We start from the raw sequence: 8,121 nt of genomic DNA, 5'->3' as shown, positions 1-8,121 counted from the left end.
TTTTTGCGTGTGTTTCTAAATTACCTCGAGGGCCGTACCTAATGGTCTCGAGGGCCGTATACGGCCCGGGGGCCGGAGGTTCCCCACCCCTGATGTAAATGGTCTGCAAGGCTAATGACATCACTATGTAACAATCATACTTCTATTGGCTAAAATCCTACATTATAGGCTAAGGGGCGGGACATCTCATCTCAACCAATCAGAGCAGACTGGGCTCTGGTTTCAGACAGAGGGTGAAAAGAGGTGCTGCAGCACAGACAGTATGAGAACAATAAAGAGCTTTTTGAACATTAAAGCATGGAGACATGTCCCAGGAGAGACACTAATTACAAATATGAACTTAGCTTAAAGGTGGGGTAGGTGATTTTGGAGAAAGCAGCTCGAATGCGCTAGAATTTGAAAATACACAGCCGGAGAAAATCTTCCACTTCCTTACAGAGCCCCTCCTCCAACACACACGAACGCGCACATGACCAATGAGGGCACGAGATAAGTTTGTGCACAGATGGAAGGCTGACAGGCAGGTAGGCCATCCAGTTNCAGCGTTGCGTTCACAATACATACATAAAAAAAAAGATTCCTCAGGCCAGCAGGCCACTTAACAGGCCAGGCCATCGGGAAACCTCCCGGTCCTCCCGATGGCTAGTCCGGGCCTGTGTGAGTCGCTTAGCTTAGCGTAAATACGGCAAACAGCTAGCCTGGCTCTGTTCAAAATAAATCTGCCTCCCAGTTTGTCAACACTTCATATATATTTTTATGCAAGGTAAGCTTCCTTTGGATCCAACTTTTGAGTAAAAAGCGCCAAACTATTCCCCTTCTTATGAAATAAAGTGTGTTTTATTCTCTAAGGCTCAAGATACAAATGAGTTTTTCCACTTCTCTGCCAGGAAGTGTGCAGCCATGTGTAAATATGCTCTGCGAATCCTCAAATGATTGTTGTTGTAGATACTCGCCCATCTTCTACTCTCCTCCTCCTCCTTACTCTGCAAAGGTTAAACAACTCTACCCTTTACCTCTGCACACAAAATGTCACCGTCCATTGCTTATTCACACACACACACACACACACACACACACACACACACACACACACACACTACACACACACACACACACACACACACACACACACACACACACACACACACACACACACACACACACACACACACACACACACACACACACACACACACACGATGAGGGTCAAGGACAGGTGGGACCTCAGAGAGACATTGTTGAAAGCTGATGGCCTCTCCAGAACAAACACAGAGCGGGGTAAATGAAAGAAAGCTATCAGAAGAAGCAGCTGTATTGCTTGTGACAAGGCACTGATGGGATGGAGAGGCTCCTACAATATAGAAAGCCTCACCATCAGCAGTTCTGAGCCTGAAGGTAATGGACAAATAACATGCATTCACGTCCTCGCTGATGCACTCGCGGCGAAAGTACAGCACTTTGGTTGCTGCGAGAGTGCTTTCTTTTGTCGCCTCGCCGAGGGTTTGTACATCTGGCCGCCGCCATTCCTCCCTGCAGATAAACCCCCATCCCTGTCTTGCTTACTGTCAAAGCATGTTTTTGCTGAGCATCCAAAATGGCCTGTAATGTCAGGCTGCTTCTGTTCCCCACTAAACAGAACCAGCCGTGATATGAAATGGATTCATTTTCCCCCTGAGAGATGGAGGTACCAGCAGAGCGCCACTCAATTACCCAGTGGCATTTTGGTGACCTTGCACAAGATGACCTCTCCGTCCCACTGAGCTCTGCTTTTTCTATTTCGTCTCTCAAGGAGATGACAAGTCCTCCATCACAGCACGAGCTGATTGATGCGCTCGCTGCATGACCCCATGTTTGACAAGAATGACGGCAAATCCATTCTCACGTCTCTATTCCAGCAGGCTGTCGAGCAGGGTAATGGGGTTTGCGAGGGGCAAAAAAAGATGTCTTCTATTTTATGTTATTTGTAGATTTTCACATCTTGTTCTGATTGAACTCAAAGTAAATGAGATTTTTCTTGTTAACAAACCACACATTTGCTCCCCTTGAACCGAAACCCCCTTTTGTAAAATAAGCACTGAGAGCAATAACCGCAGCAACAAAGGGCTGCAGACAGGATCGTTTCAACATGCTGAATCAGTGGGATCATGCAAAACATTTCATCTGCTTTCACAGTCACACTGAAGCTAATGCTACACAGTGAACAAGCAGGATGTGTGTTGGCCCCATCGTGTTCAGTTTGTATCATCATTTTAAGCTGGTTTTACTCGTAAACAAACACAAAAACCATGAGAATGAAACAATGGCGATGGGAGAAGTCACATCGTGCATCGACTACAGCTGACAAGCAGAATGAATCACATCCTGCATCGTCTCATTGGAACGATCTGCTGGAGCTCTGAGATGAAACGCTGTCCGACAAGAAGAGACGTTTACACGAAACGCAAGTGGTTGTGGGGGATTTCTGGCTTGACCTTTGACCTTTGCTTGTGATCATATTAAGGGTTGTCTTGGAGGAGGAAGAAGTCGGTCATAAGTCACGATGCATCAGCATGATGGAGGTCAAGTTATAGTTCACACAGCAGCTGATTCTTCTCCTCAAAGAAACAACTATGCTATGCTAACACTGTGAAGTTGTTAACATGACTATAAAGCATTCACAGATTCTTAGTCACAGTGGAGTGTCTTTTAAGCACCTCCCCACATCCTGTGTGTTTGGACAGATGTGGTGTCTTGCTCCACCACCTGACCTTGTATAACGTTATTAATGAAGGTGAACGGAGGACAGAAAACATCAACGCACCCAAAGTTATTTCATGTGGAGGTCATTGCGTCTCAGTTGGATACAGAGAGCAGGATTTTTACTGAGAAAAAAGTCCCTATAAATGTAATATTTCAATATATAGCAATAAACAATATTTGATATGTCTTGTACCGTGCAGGAAAAGCTATTTATTCCTCTATTATTAACACCTGGATGTCTCCACAACACCTTTCCAGCATGTTTCGTGGAAAAGATACTATTCATTTCTAATCAACTGGAAAATACAAACAAAAGCATTTTTTGATCAATTAGATTTTAAAAAAGTGTGTTAGTTAAAAAAACATCTTTGCTAAAATTAGAATCAAGTTTTCTGAATGAATGAAATGTTGAAATATGCAAACGAGGCAGTTTGCATATTTGTTTTTGTTTTTTTGCATGCATTTCAAAAAGAGAAATGAACATTTTGGAGAAAGCCAGGTTAAAAAATATACAATGCCTCTCGTGTAACGCCATTTGCTGAATTGTATTATTTCCAGAAAACTCAGATTTGAGATGTTTTGTTTATCTCAGCCTCTCGTCACTAAATGAGTTTCTCAGTCAGCGCACATTAATGCTGTTGGAGGCACTTCGTTACTCTCCTTCCTCCTCACATTGTTCCTCACGCTCCGAGCTGCAGCGACATTAGTCTGCAGAGCCTTGACGACCGGTGACAGTGATCAGATTCTCACACACACACACACACACACACACACACACACACACACACACACACACACACACACACACACACACACACACAGATATGAGCAGTCGCTGCAGCACAGTCTAATGAAGTCTCCATATTTAAAATGTCAGCCTGCCCGTGTGTCAGTCTGGGACTAAACCGTGGTGACTGTGCACAGAGCGCTGATACAGGAAGTGTTCAGCAGTGCTGCACTGACACCCTGAGGCCTCACGCGTCTTAAACAACAACATGAAGTCATTCACAGCTTTTCTTCAATGCAAAGAAAACTATTTTCCATTAACGCACGTGCAATTTGGAATAATTGAACTTATAGCACGACCAGAAATTGTGGTGTGGCATGAGACAAATTAACTCTGAAGCAAATTCATTTAAAAGCAATAAGCGGCCTTATCACCATTTTACAGAGTGTGCAAAACGTTGGCTCTGTGAGATATCATACAGCCTCCTGCGGGAATATGTCACTGCTCATTTAATCCGTGGCTCGCTGCAACACTTCCCTCAAACAGGCAGGAAACAAAAGGAAGCCGAGAGAAAGGAAAACACAACTCTTGTTTCATTGAATGAGGAGGAAAGCTGAGAGCAATCAATGCACAGCATGCCATTTTCCTATCCACTGACTCAGAGACTCAGGGTAGGGATCTTGTTATTTGAAAACTTCACATGAATTCAGTTTGATTGACAGCAGCTGAAGCCTGTAAATATATATATATGATCCCATGCAGGCGTGTTTAAAGTGCACTTTCATCAATATTGTGTCAAGGCTTACACATTCAAAGAGAGTAAACACATTATTATTGATTAAAAGCCACATTGGTGTCTCGAGGCAGGTCCTCTAAGCACGATAATCTATATTTCTTCCACTGCATGTGATATAATTAGGAGATAAGAAGACATAGGTGGCAACGTGCTAGCTTTAAAATCATTTAAAAGTCCTGAAGTGGACATTTTTAGACCCTATGTTTCAGCTTTTTCTGCTTATTTCTCTTTTAAATCTTTACTTAATTGAAGTCCAGAATGATAGAGCATGCATTCTGAGTGTTTCAAAGACATCCTTGCTTTGCAGCGTCCACATTCAAAGAAAGTAAACACATTGTTATTGATTAAAAGCCACATTGGTGTAGAGGCAGGTCCTCTAAGCATGATCATCTATATTTCTGTGATACAATTAGGAAATAAGACATATGCGCCAACGTGCTAACTTTAAAATCATTCAAAAGTTTAGAAATGGACATTTTTAGACCCTGTGTTCCAGCTTTGTGTGCACACTTCTCTTTCCAACCATGCTGCGAGTTTACTTAATTGAAATCCAGGATGTTGGAGCATGCATTCAGAGTGTTTCAAAGACATCCTTGCTTTGCAGCGTCCACTGAGGTTCAGCGGATGTGACAGCGGGCTGTAGAGACCACCGTGCTCTGCAGTGACACTCTGTCCACTCACATCAGCAGCATCATTTCCCCACAGCGGCCTGTCACTGCTCGCCTCTAACCACCTGCTCAGGGGGAAGAAGGCACCTGCCCACATCTGGCGCCTCTGCAGCCGCCCAGTCCCTGTTTTTATGGGTCACCAGGCGAGTGCTGGGCGTTTTTTCTGATGGCCGGGTACCAAAAGATGCAGCAAGTAGAGATGGTTTTTTGGTACTGCTTCTGAAATGCTTATAATGACCACTGAATATGACTTAGTGAGGATGTTTTTAGTTCCTTTTGTAGCTATAAATCCCAGGTTCAGGTTCTTTATTTGTCCCCGTAGGTAGATTTAGTTTGCAGATAAAAAGACAAGGGATCCATCCTGACACACTCTTAAAGCAAACACAGACAACAGACACATCTCTAATAAAAGAACTGATAAAAGTACACCCTGTACTCCGTTAAAAACATTTAAAAAGACAAACACTAGTACAAACATGGACATTCATCCCTTGACCACATTGGTTCACATGTTGATACTCTACACTTTCTTGGTTACAGTTAGGTGAGAAGATTGATATCACGCAAATGCTAGAGCCAGGGTTAGCCTAGCTTAGCATAAAGACTGGAAACGGGGGGAAACATCTAGCCTGGCTTTTGTAAAAGGAACAAGCCTACAAGATCCTCTGAAGCTTATATTAACATGGACTCGAGATAATGAGGAGGCACATTTCAGATTCTGCACACTCACATGTTACTTGTTTGAAAAAAGAAATTCATGAAAAATAATTTCCGAATCCAATTTTCCAACTACAGATTAAATGGAGCCAAAACAGAAATAACATAAAAAGAAAACGGGAGATTCAATTTCCTCTTGAAGTTGCACAGCAGTAAATTACTTTTGAAGTTTAATTGGCAAAAAACACTTCACAACTAATTTCGAGACTGAAATCTACTTTTACTAAGAGAGAACTACATGTCTCTCTGGTGTTGGATTTTACTTGTGCACTTATATTGACCACATTTCTATTCCCAAAGAGGAGGAATTAAAGATTGATTCATGATTGATACTTTAAGTGGCGTTCGGTGCATTCCTCAAGAGAAGAAAGTAAAGTTTTAAAGTAAAAAAAAATACGCAGTCAGGAGAGGTTTCTCAATACTCTAATTTCCCCTCCTCGATTCCTCGGTCCTCCGCTCGCATCTCCTGTGGGCGGGACTAAGTCTCGAGGATAGGAGTCGAGGAGGGGTAATTAGAGTATTGAGAAACCTCTAGGGACGATCGTTTTTCTGCTACCCTCTTCTTGTATCATCACACTTTTAAGTGTCGATCTATTCACTCCTCTTTCCTCGGGGACCCGTTGTGCCAATAATGAGTTTGTTATTAAAAGCCTGGCAGCTTTTTAATGTCCAAAAAAGAAAGTGCTCAGCAGGACGTTCACGAGCCTGCTGCCTCTGCAGAAGCAACAAATCATCTGAGGGTGGTTTGATGAAGCTAAAATGTCATAGCATGTCAGCAGAAAATACGTTTAAAAGGTCTCATAGGTGACAACTGGTTTTGCATGCATACATTCCATATTATGCTGCACTTCTATCATTATCATAAAGATCTCCAGACACTGGAGGTAGAAAGCACTTAAACATGTAAATCTGTCAAATGTTTGCCTCCCACGCTGCACCTGCTTTCTCTGTGACGGCGCCAATCTGCTGTTATTCTCCTCGAGTCCTCAATGTACAAACATGTTCAGCACACACCGCCGAGAGCCCTCTCTCTCCGACTTAATCCTGATCCCTTTGTTTTGCAGAGAAAACAAGTGACGACTATTATGAGATATGCATCTTGCTTTTGTTAATCCTCTGCCTGGAACATACTCGCGATTTAACTCCCTGTAGTGTAACTACAAAACAAAACGAGCCTGAAGCCTCAGTCTGGTCGCTTTCACCATCAAAAGGCTGCGGCTGGACTTCAAGCTGATTGCAGACGCATGAGAACTTATTATGGATGACGATCAGACAAAGAACAACTTAATTCTTACAGTAATTTTCCTCTTGGTCACATTAAGTTTGATTCCCTTGTCTCCGCCAGTCTCCGCCACCATGCGAGTTAAATAATCCCGTCAATTCTGCTTTCTTTTGTTCAGCTTTTGAGTTTCATACGTTCAGAAACTACAAAGAGAGTGAGAGTAAACCTTGCGTGTCATGCCAAAATACACAATTTTCTTCAATTTATTGACAAAAGGAGTGGGTATTTGAATAGGACATGGCATGTTTGTATCTGCACGCCTTTGCAAGAATCAAATTAGATACAAATCGAAACATATTGTGTTACGTCATGGCAAAATAAAAACTCCTTTGAGAGCCTAGGAGATAGGTCCTCACTGGACAATGATATGCTAATTATTATACATGCACAAAAACTTATATAACACACTACAGGAAAGGGAAAGCCCAAGGAGCATCAGAGGGCCTCTTAACAGAGATCATAAAAAAGGACGAGTCTCTTGCTACTCTATGAAGTAAATCCCATAAAAACCATAAAGATGCAATTCAATATAGATAAAAAATATGCTTTATCTAGCAGAAATACAAGAGAACTGTTAGACAATACCGCACATGTAACCCATGCACAACCTGTTCATCACACATTGCATTATTACATTACATGTTAGACGCTTTTATCCAAAGCTTTTGATACCGTCAATCATCACATCTTAAAGCAGAGGCTGGTCAGTATAGGCATATCCAGCCATGCAGTGGGGTGGTTTGTGAACTACCTCTCTGAAAGGTCCCAATGTGTTCATTTTGATGGGCTGTCTTCTGAGTGGTCACTAATGGTGTTCCTCAAGGTTCAGTTTTAGGTCCGCTATTATTCTCTATCTATATTAATAGTTTAGGTGAAAATGTCGAAGGAGCAACCTTACATTTTTATGCGGACGATACCGTTATGTACTGAGCAGGTCCCTCGATTAACGAGGCTGTTGTTAAATTACAGGCTGTTTTTAACATTATTCAGACTCAGCTCTCTGAACTTAAGCTTCTTTTCAATGTGGATAAAACCAAGATAATGCTCTTTTCTAAAGCTAAAGCTAAAAATACACCAGAGACTGCGTTGGATATTGTAACTACGCAAGGAATACAACTTGAAGTGGTTACCTGTTACAAATACTTGGGTATCTGGCTTGAGGACTGTCTCACTTTTACATGTCATGTAAATA

Source organism: Notothenia coriiceps, unplaced genomic scaffold (assembly GCF_000735185.1).
Source record: "Notothenia coriiceps isolate Sejong01 unplaced genomic scaffold, NC01 NC01_scaffold00009193, whole genome shotgun sequence".
Classification (NCBI taxonomy): Eukaryota; Metazoa; Chordata; class Actinopteri; order Perciformes; family Nototheniidae; genus Notothenia; species Notothenia coriiceps.
This window is presented reverse-complemented; position numbering follows the sequence as displayed.